This window comes from Heptranchias perlo, unplaced genomic scaffold, assembly GCF_035084215.1.
Source record: "Heptranchias perlo isolate sHepPer1 unplaced genomic scaffold, sHepPer1.hap1 HAP1_SCAFFOLD_807, whole genome shotgun sequence".
Lineage (NCBI taxonomy): Eukaryota > Metazoa > Chordata > Chondrichthyes > Hexanchiformes > Hexanchidae > Heptranchias > Heptranchias perlo.
This window is the reverse complement of record NW_027139842.1, coordinates 47,618-63,862: the sequence shown is the minus strand read 5'-3', so window position 1 is coordinate 63,862 and position 16,245 is coordinate 47,618. Positions and strand designations below refer to the sequence as shown.

Here is a 16,245-nt window from a genome sequence, read left to right as displayed (position 1 = left end):
CTCAGTACTGACCGTCCGACAGTGCAGCACCCCCTCAGTACTGACCCTCCGACAGTGCAGCACTCCCTCAGTACTGACCCTCCGACAGTGCAACACTCCCTCAGTACTGACCCTCCGACAGTGCAACACTCCCTCAGTACTGACCCTCCGACAGTGCAGCACTCCCTCAGTACTGACCGTCCGACAGTGCAGCACCCCCTCAGTACTGACCCTCCGACAGTGCAGCACTCCCTCAGTACTGACCCTCCGACAGTGCAACACTCCCTCAGTACTGACCCTCTGACAGTGCAACACTCCCTCAGTACTGACCGTCCGACAGTGCAGCACCCCCTCAGTACTGACCCTCCGACAGTGCAGCACTCCCTCAGTACTGACCCTCCGACAGTGCAGCGCTCCCTCAGTACTGACCCTCCGACAGTGCAGCGCTCCCTCAGTACTGACCCTCCGACAGTGCAGCGTTCCCTCAGTACTGACCCTCCGACAGTGCAACACTCCCTCAGTACTGACCCTCCGACAGTGCAACACTCCCTCAGTACTGACCCTCCGACAGTGCAGCACTCCCTCAGTACTGACCCTCCGACAGTGCGGCGCTCCCTCAGTACTGACCCTCCGACAGTGCGGCACTCCCTCAGTACTGACCCTCCGACAGTGCGGCGCTCCCTCAGTACTGACCCTCCGACAGTGCGGCGCTCCCTCAGTACTGACCCTCCGACAGTGCGGCGCTCCCTCAGTACTGACCCTCCGACAGTGCAGCACTCCCTCAGTACTGACCCTCCGACAGTGCAGCACTCCCTCAGTACTGACCCTCCGACAGTGCGGCGCTCCCTCAGTACTGACCCTCCGACAGTGCAGCACTCCCTCAGTACTGACCCTCCGACAGTGCAGCACTCCCTCAGTACTGACCCTCCGACAGTGCAGCACTCCCTCAGTACTGACCCTCCGACAGTGCAGCGCTCCCTCAGTACTGACCCTCCGACAGTGCGGCACTCCCTCAGTACTGACCCTCCGACAGTGCAGCACCCCCTCAGTACTGACCCTCCGACAGTGCAGCACTCCCTCAGTACTGACCCTCCGACAGTGCAGCGCTCCCTCAGTACTGACCCTCCGACAGTGCAGCGCTCCCTCAGTACTGACCCTCCGACAGTGCAGCACTCCCTCAGTACTGACCCTCCGACAGTGCAGCACTCCCTCAGTACTGACCCTCCGACAGTGCAGCACTCCCTCAGTACTGACCCTCCGACAGTGCAGCACTCCCTCAGTACTGACCCTCCGACAGTGCAGCACTCCCTCAGTACTGACCCTCCGACAGTGCGGCACTCCCTCAGTACTGACCCTCCGACAGTGCAGCACCCCCTCAGTACTGACCCTCCGACAGTGCAGCACTCCCTCAGTACTGACCCTCCGACAGTGCAGCGCTCCCTCAGTACTGACCCTCCGACAGTGCAGCACCCCCTCAGTACTGACCCTCCGACAGTGCAGCACTCCCTCAGTACTGACCCTCCGACAGTGCAGCGCTCCCTCAGTACTGACCCTCCGACAGTGCAGCGCTCCCTCAGTACTGACCCTCCGACAGTGCAGCACTCCCTCAGTACTGACCCTCCGACAGTGCAGCGCTCCCTCAGTACTGACCCTCCGACAGTGCAGCACTCCCTCAGTACTGACCCTCCGACAGTGCGGCACTCCCTCAGTACTGACCCTCCGACAGTGCAGCACTCCCTCAGTACTGACCTTCCGACAGTGCGGCGCTCCCTCAGTACTGACCCTCCGACAGTGCAGCGCTCCCTCAGTACTGACCCTCCGACAGTGCAGCGCTCCCTCAGTACTGACCCTCCGACAGTGCAGCACTCCCTCAGTACTGACCCTCCGACAGTGCAGCACTCCCTCAGTACTGACCCTCTGACAGTGCAGCACTCCCTCAGTACTGACCCTCCGACAGTGCGGCGCTCCCTCAGTACTGACCCTCCGACAGTGCAGCGCTCCCTCAGTACTGACCCTCCGACAGTGCAGCGCTCCCTCAGTACTGACCCTCCGACAGTGCAGCACTCCCTCAGTACTGACCCTCCGACAGTGCAGCACTCCCTCAGTACTGACCCTCTGACAGTGCAGCACTCCCTCAGTACTGACCCTCCGACAGTGCGGCACTCCCTCAGTACTGACCCTCTGACAGTGCAGCACTCCCTCAGTACTGACCCTCCGACAGTGCAGCACTCCCTCAGTACTGACCCTCCGACAGTGCAGCACTCCCTCAGTGCTGACCCTGTGAGTGTGGGCCTGGATTTTGTGCTCACTCTCTGGAGGGGGATTGAACCGTGACCCGGAGGCGAGGATCAGACTGAGATTTTGCACCGACTGCACGGCCGACCCTTCAATCCGCCTTCACTCCATTCACTCTTCACTTCTGTATTATAATAATGATGTGGAGATGCCGGTGATGGACTGGGGTTGACAATTGTAAACAATTTCACAACACCAAGTTATAGTCCAGCGATTTTATTTTAAATTCACAAGCTTTCGGAGGCTACCTCCTTCGTCAGGTGAACTCCGAAAGCTTGTGAATTTAAAATAAAATTGCGAAGAGAGAGAGATCAGGAAGACAGTCAATGACCCATTATATTAAAAACAGATAACATTTGTTCGCTGGTGGGGTTACGTGTAGCGTGACATGAACCCAAGATCCCGGTTGAGGCCGTCCTCATGGGTGCGGAACTTGGCTATCAATTTCTGCTCGACGATTTTGCGTTGTCGTGTGTCTCGAAGGCCGCCTTGGAGAACGCTTACCCGAAGGTCGGTGGATGAATGTCCATGACTGCTGAAGTGTTCCCCGACTGGGAGGGAACCCTCCTGTTTGGCGATTGTTGCGCGGTGTCCGTTATAATAAAGAGCGGGTTAAACCCGCCCGCCTCACTTCCCACCGGGCCCGCGCTCCATCAACCGGACAATTCATGTGTCCCCTCCCGCTGGGGATCGAGCTCTCGGCGCTCCGCCCCGCCCCGCCCATCCATCGCTCGGCGCTCCGCCCCGCCCCGCCCATCCATCGCTCGGCGCTCCGCCCCGCCCCGCCCATCCATCGCTCGGCGCTCCGCCCCGCCCCGCCCATCCATCGCTCGGCGCTCCGCCCCGCCCCGGCCCATCCATCGCTCGGCGCTCCGCCCCGCCCCGGCCCATCCATCGCTCGGCGCTCCGCCCCGCCCCGGCCCATCCATCGCTCGGCGCTCGGCTCCCCGCACTGCGCTGTGTGCGGCCCGGCGACAGGCGGCGGACAGCAGGTGAGGCGAGGCCGCGGTTCAGGGCCCGGGGGAGGGGACAGACCTTCACCACCCCGCACCCCGGGGGATCGATGGGGCACAGGTCTGTCTTACATAACACTGGGGTACAGTACTGGGGGGTACAGGTCTGTCTCTGTATAACACTGGGGTACAGTACTGGTGGGTACAGGTCTGTCCCTGTATAACACTGGGATACAGTACTGGTGGGTACAGGTCTGTCTTACATAACACTGGGGTACAGTACTGGTGGGTACAGGTCTGTCCCTGTATAACACTGGGGTACAGTGCTGGTGGGTACAGGTCTGTCACTGTATAACACTGGGGTACAGTACTGGTGGGTACAGGTCTGTCTTACATAACACTGGGGTACAGTACTGGTGGGTACAGGTCTGTCCCTGTATAACACTGGGGTACAGTGCTGGTGGGTACAGGTCTGTCACTGTATAACACTGGGGTACAGTACTGGTGGGTACAGGTCTCACTGTATAACACTGGGGTACAGTACTGGTGGGTACAGGTCTGTCACTGTATAACACTGGGGTACAGTACTGGTGGGTACAGGTCTCACTGTATAACACTGGGGTACAGTACTGGTGGGTACAGGTCTCACTGTATAACACTGGGGTACAGTACTGGTGGGTACAGGTCTCACTGTATAACACTGGGGTACAGTACTGGTGGGTACAGGTCTGTCACTGTATAACACTGGGGTACAGTACTGGTGGGTACAGGTCTGTCACTGTATAACACTGGGGTACAGTACTGGGGGGTACAGGTCTGTCCCTGTATAACACTGGGGTACAGTACTGGTGGGTACAGGTCTGTCACTGTATAACACTGGGGTACAGTACTGGTGGGTACAGGTCTGTCACTGTATAACACTGGGGTACAGTACTGGTGGGTACAGGTCTGTCTTACATAACACTGGGATACAGTACTGGTGGGTACAGGTCTGTCAGTGTATAACACTGGGGTACAGTACTGGTGGGTACAGGTCTCACTGTATAACACTGGGGTACAGTACTGGTGGGTACAGGTCTGTCACTGTATAACACTGGGGTACAGTACTGGGGGGTACAGGTCTGTCCCTGTATAACACTGGGGTACAGTACTGGTGGGTACAGGTCTGTCACTGTATAACACTGGGGTACAGTACTGGTGGGTACAGGTCTGTCACTGTATAACACTGGGGTACAGTACTGGTGGGTACAGGTCTGTCCCTGTATAACACTGGGGTACAGTACTGGTGGGTACAGGTCTGTCACTGTATAACACTGGGGTACAGTACTGGTGGGTACAGGTCTGTCACTGTATAACACTGGGGTACAGTACTGGTGGGTACAGGTCTGTCACTGTATAACACTGGGATACAGTACTGGGGGGTACAGGTCTGTCCCTGTATAACACTGGGGTACAGTACTGGTGTGGACAGGTCTGTCCCTGCATAACACTGGGGTACAGTACTGGTGGGTACAGGTCTGTCACTGTATAACACTGGGGTACAGTACTGGTGGGTACAGGTCTGTCCCTGTATAACACTGGGGTACAGTACTGGTGGGTACAGGTCTGTCACTATAACACTGGGGTACAGTACTGGTGGGTACAGGTCTGTCAGTGTATAACACTGGGGTACAGTACTGGTGGGTACAGGTCTGTCACTATAACACTGGGGTACAGTACTGGTGGGTACAGGTCTGTCAGTGTATAACACTGGGGTACAGTACTGGTGGGTACAGGTCTGTCCCTGTATAACACTGGGGTACAGTACTGGTGGGTACAGGTCTGTCCCTGTATAACACTGGGGTACAGTACTGGTGGGTACAGGTCTGTCCCTGTATAACACTGGGGTACAGTACTGGTGGGTACAGGTCTGTCAGTGTATAACACTGGGGTACAGTACTGGTGGGTACAGGTCTGTCCCTGTATAACACTGGGGTACAGTACTGGTGGGTACAGGTCTGTCACTATAACACTGGGGTACAGTACTGGTGGGTACAGGTCTGTCAGTGTATAACACTGGGGTACAGTACTGGTGGGTACAGGTCTGTCCCTGTATAACACTGGGGTACAGTACTGGTGGGTACAGGTCTGTCCCTGTATAACACTGGGGTACAGTACTGGTGGGTACAGGTCTGTCACTGTATAACACTGGGGTACAGTACTGGTGGGTACAGGTCTGTCTTACATAACACTGGGGTACAGTACTGGTGGGTACAGGTCTGTCCCTGTATAACACTGGGGTACAGTACTGGTGGGTACAGGTCTGTCACTGTATAACACTGGGGTACAGTACTGGTGGGTACAGGTCTGTCTTACATAACACTGGGGTACAGTACTGGTGGGTACAGGTCTGTCCCTGTATAACACTGGGGTACAGTGCTGGTGGGTACAGGTCTGTCACTGTATAACACTGGGGTACAGTACTGGTGGGTACAGGTCTCACTGTATAACACTGGGGTACAGTACTGGTGGGTACAGGTCTGTCACTGTATAACACTGGGGTACAGTACTGGTGGGTACAGGTCTCACTGTATAACACTGGGGTACAGTACTGGTGGGTACAGGTCTCACTGTATAACACTGGGGTACAGTACTGGTGGGTACAGGTCTCACTGTATAACACTGGGGTACAGTACTGGTGGGTACAGGTCTGTCACTGTATAACACTGGGGTACAGTACTGGTGGGTACAGGTCTGTCACTGTATAACACTGGGGTACAGTACTGGGGGGTACAGGTCTGTCCCTGTATAACACTGGGGTACAGTACTGGTGGGTACAGGTCTGTCACTGTATAACACTGGGGTACAGTACTGGTGGGTACAGGTCTGTCACTGTATAACACTGGGGTACAGTACTGGTGGGTACAGGTCTGTCTTACATAACACTGGGATACAGTACTGGTGGGTACAGGTCTGTCAGTGTATAACACTGGGGTACAGTACTGGTGGGTACAGGTCTCACTGTATAACACTGGGGTACAGTACTGGTGGGTACAGGTCTGTCACTGTATAACACTGGGGTACAGTACTGGGGGGTACAGGTCTGTCCCTGTATAACACTGGGGTACAGTACTGGTGGGTACAGGTCTGTCACTGTATAACACTGGGGTACAGTACTGGTGGGTACAGGTCTGTCACTGTATAACACTGGGGTACAGTACTGGTGGGTACAGGTCTGTCCCTGTATAACACTGGGGTACAGTACTGGTGGGTACAGGTCTGTCACTGTATAACACTGGGGTACAGTACTGGTGGGTACAGGTCTGTCACTGTATAACACTGGGGTACAGTACTGGTGGGTACAGGTCTGTCACTGTATAACACTGGGATACAGTACTGGGGGGTACAGGTCTGTCCCTGTATAACACTGGGGTACAGTACTGGTGTGGACAGGTCTGTCCCTGTATAACACTGGGGTACAGTACTGGTGGGTACAGGTCTGTCACTGTATAACACTGGGGTACAGTACTGGTGGGTACAGGTCTGTCCCTGTATAACACTGGGGTACAGTACTGGTGGGTACAGGTCTGTCACTATAACACTGGGGTACAGTACTGGTGGGTACAGGTCTGTCAGTGTATAACACTGGGGTACAGTACTGGTGGGTACAGGTCTGTCACTATAACACTGGGGTACAGTACTGGTGGGTACAGGTCTGTCAGTGTATAACACTGGGGTACAGTACTGGTGGGTACAGGTCTGTCCCTGTATAACACTGGGGTACAGTACTGGTGGGTACAGGTCTGTCCCTGTATAACACTGGGGTACAGTACTGGTGGGTACAGGTCTGTCCCTGTATAACACTGGGGTACAGTACTGGTGGGTACAGGTCTGTCAGTGTATAACACTGGGGTACAGTACTGGTGGGTACAGGTCTGTCCCTGTATAACACTGGGGTACAGTACTGGTGGGTACAGGTCTGTCACTATAACACTGGGGTACAGTACTGGTGGGTACAGGTCTGTCAGTGTATAACACTGGGGTACAGTACTGGTGGGTACAGGTCTGTCCCTGTATAACACTGGGGTACAGTACTGGTGGGTACAGGTCTGTCCCTGTATAACACTGGGGTACAGTACTGGTGGGTACAGGTCTGTCCCTGTATAACACTGGGGTACAGTACTGGTGGGTACAGGTCTGTCAGTGTATAACACTGGGGTACAGTACTGGTGGGTACAGGTCTGTCACTGTATAACACTGGGGTACAGTACTGGTGGGTACAGGTCTGTCCCTGTATAACACTGGGGTACAGTACTGGTGGGTACAGGTCTGTCCCTGTATAACACTGGGGTACAGTACTGGTGGGTACAGGTCTGTCCCTGTATAACACTGGGGTACAGTACTGGTGGGTACAGGTCTGTCCCTGTATAACACTGGGGTACAGTACTGGTGGGTACAGGTCTGTCCCTGTATAACACTGGGGTACAGGACTGGTGGGTACAGGTCTGTCACTGTATAACACTGGGGTACAGTACTGGTGGGTACAGGTCTGTCACTGTATAACACTGGGGTACAGTACTGGTGGGTACAGGTCTGTCACTGTATAACACTGGGGTACAGTACTGGTGGGTACAGGTCTGTCACTGTATAACACTGGGATACAGTACTGGTGGGTACAGGTCTGTCACTGTATAACACTGGGATACAGTACTGGTGGGTACAGGTCTGTCACTGTATAACACTGGGGTACAGTACTGGGGGGTACAGGTCTGTCAGTGTATAACACTGGGGTACAGTACTGGTGGGTACAGGTCTGTCACTGTATAACACTGGGGTACAGTACTGGTGGTACAGGTCTGTCAGTGTATAACACTGGGGTACAGTACTGGTGGTACAGGTCTGTCACTGTATAACACTGGGGTACAGTACTGGTGGGTACAGGTCTGTCCCTGTATAACACTGGGGTACAGTACTGGTGGGTACAGGTCTGTCCCTGTATAACACTGGGGTACAGTACTGGTGGTACAGGTCTGTCAGTGTATAACACTGGGGTACAGTACTGGTGGGTACAGGTCTGTCCCTGTATAACACTGGGGTACAGTACTGGTGGGTACAGGTCTGTCCCTGTATAACACTGGGGTACAGTACTGGGGGGTACAGGTCTGTCCCTGTATAACACTGCAGGACAGTACTGGTGGGTACAGGTCTGTCCCTGTATAACACTGGGGTACAGTACTGGTGGGTACAGGTCTGTCCCTGTATAACACTGGGGTACAGTACTGGGGGGTACAGGTCTGTCCCTGTATAACACTGCAGGACAGTACTGGTGGGTACAGGTCTGTCCCTGTATAACACTGGGGTACAGTACTGGTGGGTACAGGTCTGTCCCTGTATAACACTGGGGTACAGTACTGGTGGGTACGGGTCTGTCTCTGTATAACACTGGGGTACAGTACTGGTGGGTACAGGTCTGTCACTGTATAACACTGGGGTACAGTACTGGTGGGTACAGGTCTGTCACTGTATAACACTGGGGTACAGTACTGGTGGGTACAGGTCTGTCCCTGTATAACACTGGGGTACAGTACTGGTGGGTACAGGTCTGTCCCTGTATAACACTGGGGTACAGTACTGGTGGGTACGGGTCTGTCTCTGTATAACACTGGGGTACAGTACTGGTGGGAACAGGTCTGTCACTGTATAACACTGGGGTACAGTACTGGTGGGTACGGGTCTGTCTCTGTATAACACTGGGGTACAGTACTGGTGGGTACAGGTCTGTCACTGTATAACACTGGGATACAGTACTGGTGGGTACAGGTCTGTCACTGTATAACACTGGGGTACAGTACTGGTGGGTACAGGTCTGTCTCTGTATAACACTGGGGTACAGTACTGGGGGGTACAGGTCTGTCACTGTATAACACTGGGGTACAGTACTGGTGGGTACAGGTCTGTCACTGTATAACACTGGGATACAGTACTGGTGGGTACAGGTCTGTCACTGTATAACACTGGGATACAGTACTGGTGGGTACAGGTCTGTCACTGTATAACACTGGGATACAGTACTGGTGGGTACAGGTCTGTCACTGTATAACACTGGGATACAGTACTGGTGGGTACAGGTCTGTCCCTGTATAACACTGGGATACAGTACTGGTGGGTACAGGTCTGTCCCTGTATAACACTGGGATACAGTACTGGTGGGTACAGGTCTGTCACTGTATAACACTGGGATACAGTACTGGTGGGTACAGGTCTGTCCCTGTATAACACTGGGGTACAGTACTGGTGGGTACAGGTCTGTCCCTGTATAACACTGGGGTACAGTACTGGTGGGTACAGGTCTGTCACTGTATAACACTGGGGTACAGTACTGGTGGGTACAGGTCTGTCACTGTATAACACTGGGGTACAGTACTGGTGGGTACAGGTCTGTCAGTGTATAACACCGGGGTACAGTACTGGTGGGTACAGGTCTGTCACTGTATAACACTGGGGTACAGTACTGGTGGGTACAGGTCTGTCAGTGTATAACACTGGGGTACAGTACTGGTGGGAACAGGTCTGTCAGTGTATAACACTGGGGTACAGTACTGGTGGGTACAGGTCTGTCACTGTATAACACTGGGGTACAGTACTGGTGGGTACAGGTCTGTCCCTGTATAACACTGGGGTACAGTACTGGTGGGTACAGGTCTGTCACTGTATAACACTGGGGTACAGTACTGGTGGGTACAGGTCTGTCACTATATAACATTGGGGTACAGTACTGGTGGGTACAGGTCTGTCACTATATAACACTGGGGTACAGTACTGGTGGGTACAGGTCTGTCACTATATAACACTGGGGTACAGTACTGGTGGGTACAGGTCTGTCACTATATAACACTGGGGTACAGTACTGGTGGGTACAGGTCTGTCAGTGTATAACACCGGGGTACAGTACTGGTGGGTACAGGTCTGTCACTATATAACACTGGGGTACAGTACTGGTGGGTACAGGTCTGTCAGTGTATAACACCGGGGTACAGTACTGGTGGGTACAGGTCTGTCACTATATAACACTGGGGTACAGTACTGGTGGGTACAGGTCTGTCAGTGTATAACACTGGGGTACAGTACTGGTGGGTACAGGTCTGTCCCTGTATAACACTGGGGTACAGTACTGGTGGGTACAGGTCTGTCACTGTATAACACTGGGGTACAGTACTGGTGGGTACAGGTCTGTCACTATATAACACTGGGGTACAGTACTGGTGGGTACAGGTCTGTCACTATATAACACTGGGGTACAGTACTGGTGGGTACAGGTCTGTCACTATATAACACTGGGGTACAGTACTGGTGGGTACAGGTCTGTCACTATATAACACTGGGGTACAGTACTGGTGGGTACAGGTCTGTCACTATATAACACTGGGGTACAGTACTGGTGGGTACAGGTCTGTCAGTGTATAACACCGGGGTACAGTACTGGTGGGTACAGGTCTGTCACTATATAACACTGGGGTACAGTACTGGTGGGTACAGGTCTGTCAGTGTATAACACCGGGGTACAGTACTGGTGGGTACAGGTCTGTCACTGTATAACACTGGGGTACAGTACTGGTGGGTACAGGTCTGTCACTGTATAACACTGGGGTACAGTACTGGTGGGTACAGGTCTGTCACTGTATAACACTGGGGTACAGTACTGGTGGGTACAGGTCTGTCAGTGTATAACACCGGGGTACAGTACTGGTGGGTACAGGTCTGTCCCTGTATAACACTGGGGTACAGTACTGGTGGGTACAGGTCTGTCACTGTATAACACTGGGGTACAGTACTGGTGGGTACAGGTCTGTCACTGTATAACACTGGGGTACAGTACTGGTGGGTACAGGTCTGTCCCTGTATAACACTGGGGTACAGTACTGGTGGGTACGGGTCTGTCACTGTATAACACTGGGGTACAGTACTGGTGGGTACAGGTCTGTCACTGTATAACACCGGGGTACAGTACTGGTGGGTACAGGTCTGTCCCTGTATAACACTGGGGTACAGTACTGGTGGGTGCAGGTCTGTCACTGTATAACACGGGGTACAGTACTGGTGGGTACAGGTCTGTCCCTGTATAACACTGGGGTACAGTACTGGTGGGTACGGGTCTGTCACTGTATAACACTGGGGTACAGTACTGGTGGGTACAGGTCTGTCCCTGTATAACACTGGGATACAGTACTGGTGGGTACAGGTCTGTCCCTGTATAACACTGGGGTACAGTACTGGTGGGTACAGGTCTGTCCCTGTATAACACTGGGATACAGTACTGGTGGGTACAGGTCTGTCACTGTATAACACTGGGGTACAGTACTGGTGGGTACAGGTCTGTCCCTGTATAACACTGGGGTACAGTACTGGTGGGTACAGGTCTGTCCCTGTATAACACTGGGATACAGTACTGGTGGGTACAGGTCTGTCACTGTATAACACTGGGGTACAGTACTGGTGGGTACGGGTCTGTCACTGTATAACACTGGGGTACAGTACTGGTGGGTACAGGTCTGTCACTGTATAACACTGGGGTACAGTACTGGTGGGTACAGGTCTGTCACTGTATAACACTGGGGTACAGTACTGGGGGGTACAGGTCTGTCCCTGTATAACACTGGGGTACAGTACTGGTGGGTACAGGTCTGTCACTGTATAACACTGGGGTACAGGACTGGTGGGTACAGGTCTGTCAGTGTATAACACTGGGGTACAGTACTGGTGGGTACAGGTCTGTCCCTGTATAACACTGGGATACAGTACTGGTGGGTACAGGTCTGTCACTGTATAACACTGGGGTACAGGACTGGTGGGTACAGGTCTGTCAGTGTATAACACTGGGATACAGTACTGGTGGGTACAGGTCTGTCACTGTATAACACTGGGGTACAGGACTGGTGGGTACAGGTCTGTCAGTGTATAACACTGGGGTACAGTACTGGTGGGTACAGGTCTGTCCCTGTATAACACTGGGATACAGTACTGGTGGGTACAGGTCTGTCACTGTATAACACTGGGATACAGGACTGGTGGGTACAGGTCTGTCACTGTATAACACTGGGGTACAGGACTGGTGGGTACAGGTCTGTCACTGTATAACACTGGGGTACAGGACTGGTGGGTACAGGTCTGTCCCTGTATAACACTGGGGTACAGTACTGGTGGGTACAGGTCTGTCACTGTATAACACTGGGGTACAGTACTGGTGGGTACAGGTCTGTCACTGTATAACACTGGGGTACAGTACTGGTGGGTACAGGTCTGTCACTGTATAACACTGGGGTACAGTACTGGTGGGTACGGGTCTGTCACTGTATAACACTGGGGTACAGTACTGGTGGGTACAGGTCTGTCCCTGTATAACACTGGGGTACAGTACTGGTGGGTACAGGTCTGTCACTGTATAACACTGGGATACAGTACTGGTGGGTACAGGTCTGTCACTGTATAACACTGGGGTACAGTACTGGTGGGTACGGGTCTGTCACTGTATAACACTGGGGTACAGTACTGGTGGGTACAGGTCTGTCACTGTATAACACTGGGGTACAGTACTGGTGGGTACGGGTCTGTCACTGTATAACACTGGGGTACAGTACTGGTGGGTACAGGTCTGTCACTGTATAACACTGGGGTACAGTACTGGTGGGTACAGGTCTGTCAGTGTATAACACTGGGGTACAGTACTGGTGGGTACAGGTCTGTCACTGTATAACACTGGGGTACAGGACTGGTGGGTACAGGTCTGTCACTGTATAACACCGGGGTACAGGACTGGTGGGTACAGGTCTGTCACTGTATGACACTGGGGTACAGGACTGGTGGGTACAGGTCTGTCACTGTATGACACTGGGGTACAGGACTGGTGGGTACAGGTCTCACTGTATAACACTGGGATACAGGACTGGTGGGTACAGGTCTGTCACTGTATCACACTGGAGTACAGGACTGGTGGGTACAGGTCTGTCCCTGTATAACACTGGGGTACAGTACTGGTGGGTACAGGTCTCACTGTATAACACTGGGGTACAGTACTGGTGGGTACAGGTCTGTCCCTGTATAACACTGGGGTACAGTACTGGTGGGTACAGGTCTGTCCCTGTATAACACTGGGGTACAGTACTGGTGGGTACAGGTCTCACTGTATAACACTGGGATACAGGACTGGTGGGTACAGGTCTCACTGTATAACACTGGGGTACAGTGCTGGTGGGTACAGGTCTGTCCCTGTATAACACTGGGGTACAGTACTGGTGGGTACAGGTCTCACTGTATAACACTGGGGTACAGTACTGGTGGGTACAGGTCTGTCCCTGTATAACACTGGGGTACAGTACTGGTGGGTACAGGTCTGTCACTGTATAACACTGGGTACAGGACTGGTGGTTACAGGTCTGTCACTGTATAACACTGGGGTACAGTACTGGTGGGTACAGGTCTGTCACTGCATCACACTGGGGTACAGTACTGGTGGGTACAGGTCTGTCACTGTATGACACTGGGGTACAGGACTGGTGGGTACAGGTCTGTCACTGTATAACACTGGGGTACAGTACTGGTGGGTACTGGTCTGTCACTGTATAACACGGGTACAGTACTGGTGGGTACAGGTCTGTCACTGTATAACACTGGGGTACAGGACTGGTGGGTACAGGTCTGTCACTGTATAACACTGGGGTACAGGACTGGTGGGTACAGGTCTGTCACTGTATAACACTGGGGTACAGTACTGGTGGGTACAGGTCTGTCACTGTATAACACTGGGGTACAGGACTGGTGGGTACAGGTCTGTCACTGTATAACACTGGGGTACAGGACTGGTGGGTACAGGTCTGTCACTGTATAACACTGGGTACAGGACTGGTGGGTACAGGTCTGTCACTGTATAACACTGGGGTACAGGACTGGTGGGTACAGGTCTGTCACTGTATAACACTGGGTGCAGGTCTGTCACTGTATAACACTGGGTGCAGGTCTGTCACTGTATAACACGGGTACAGTACTGGTGGGGACAGGTCTGTCACTGTATAACACTGGGGTACAGTACTGGTGGGTACAGGTCTGTCACTGTATAACACTGGGTACAGTACTGGTGGGGACAGGTCTGTCACTGTATAACACTGGGGTACAGTACTGGTGGGTACAGGTCTGTCACTGTATAACACTGGGTACAGGACTGGTGGGTACAGGTCTGTCACTGTATAACACTGGGGTACAGGACTGGTGGGTACAGGTCTGTCACTGTATAACACTGGGGTACAGTACTGGTGGGTACAGGTCTGTCACTGTATAACACTGGGTGCAGGTCTGTCACTGTATAACACTGGGTGCAGGTCTGTCACTGTATAACACGGGTACAGTACTGGTGGGGACAGGTCTGTCACTGTATAACACTGGGTGCAGGTCTGTCACTGTATCACACTGGGTGCAGGTCTGTCACTGTATCACACTGGGTGCAGGTCTGTCACTGTATCACACTGGGTACAGGTCTGTCACTGTATAACACGGGTACAGTACTGGTGGGGACAGGTCTGTCGCTGTATAACACGGGTACAGTACTGGTGGGGACAGGTCTGTCACTGTATAACACGGGTACAGTACTGGTGGGGACAGGTCTGTCGCTGTATAACACGGGTACAGTACTGGTGGGGACAGGTCTGTCACTGTATAACACGGGTACAGTACTGGTGGGGACAGGTCTGTCACTGTATAACGGGTACAGTACTGGTGGGTGCAGGTCTGTCACTGTATAACACTGGGTGCAGGTCTGTCACTGTATAACACTGGGTACAGGTCTGTCACTGTATCACACTGGGTGCAGGTCTGTCACTGTATAACACTGGGTGCAGGTCTGTCACTGAATAACACTGGGTACAGGTCTGTCACTGTATAACACTGGGTACAGGTCTGTCACTGTATAACACTGGGTACAAGTCTGTCACTGTATAACACTGGGTACAGGTCTGTCACTATCACACTGGGTACAGGTCTGTCACTGTATCTGACTGGGTACAGGTCTGTCACTGTATCTGACTGGGTACAGGTCTGTCACTGTATCACACTGGGTACAGGTCTGTCACTGTATCACACTGGGTACAGGTCTGTCACTGAATAACACTGGGTACAGGTCTGTCACTGTATCACACTGGGTACAGGTCTGTCACTGTATCACACTGGGTACAGGTCTGTCACTGTATCACACTGGGTACAGGTCTGTCACTGTATCACACTGTGTACAGGTCTGTCCCTGTATAACACTGGGGTGCAGTACTGGTGGGTTACAGGTCTGTCACTGTATAACACTGGGTACAGGTCTGTCACTGTATAACACTGGGTACAGGTCTGTCACTGTGTAATACTGGGTACAGGTCTGTCACTATAACACTGGGTACAGGTCTGTCACTGTATAACACTGGGTACAGGTCTGTCACTGTATAACACTGGGTACAGGTCTGTCACTGTATAACACTGGGTACAGGTCTGTCACTGTGTAATACTGGGTACAGGTCTGTCACTGTGTAATACTGGGTACAGGTCTGTCACTGTATAACACTGGGTACAGGTCTGTCACTATAACACTGGGTACAGGTCTGTCACTGTATAACACTGGGTACAGGTCTGTCACTGTATAACACTGGGTACAGGTCTGTCACTGTATAACACTGGGTACAGGTCTGTCACTATCACACTGGGTACAGGTCTGTCACTGTATCACACTGGGTACAGGTCTGTCACTGTATAACACTGGGTACAGGTCTGTCACTGTATCACACTGGGTACAGGTCTGTCACTGTATCACACTGGGTACAGGTCTGTCACTGTATCACACTGGGTACAGGTCTGTCACTGTATCACACTGGGTACAGGTCTGTCACTGTATCACACTGGGTACAGGTCTGTCACTGTATCACACTGGGTGCAGGTCTGTCACTGTATCACACTGGGTACAGGTCTGTCACTGTATCACACTGGGTGCAGGTCTGTCACTGTATAACACTGGGTG

At 52.9% G+C, this 16,245-nt stretch overlaps 1 protein-coding gene across 1 annotated transcript in view; it reads left to right on the top strand.

Annotated features, from left to right (window-relative positions):
* Window positions 1-3,258: 3,258 nt before the first annotated feature.
* Window positions 3,259-16,245, top strand: part of fbxw5 (F-box and WD repeat domain containing 5) — a gene marked incomplete at its 3' end in the record, with an annotated part of 53,904 nt that continues 40,917 nt past the window's right edge. Inside the window, exon 1 of the mRNA XM_067981582.1 lies at window positions 3,259-3,348. The remainder of the gene's footprint in view (window positions 3,349-16,245) is intronic.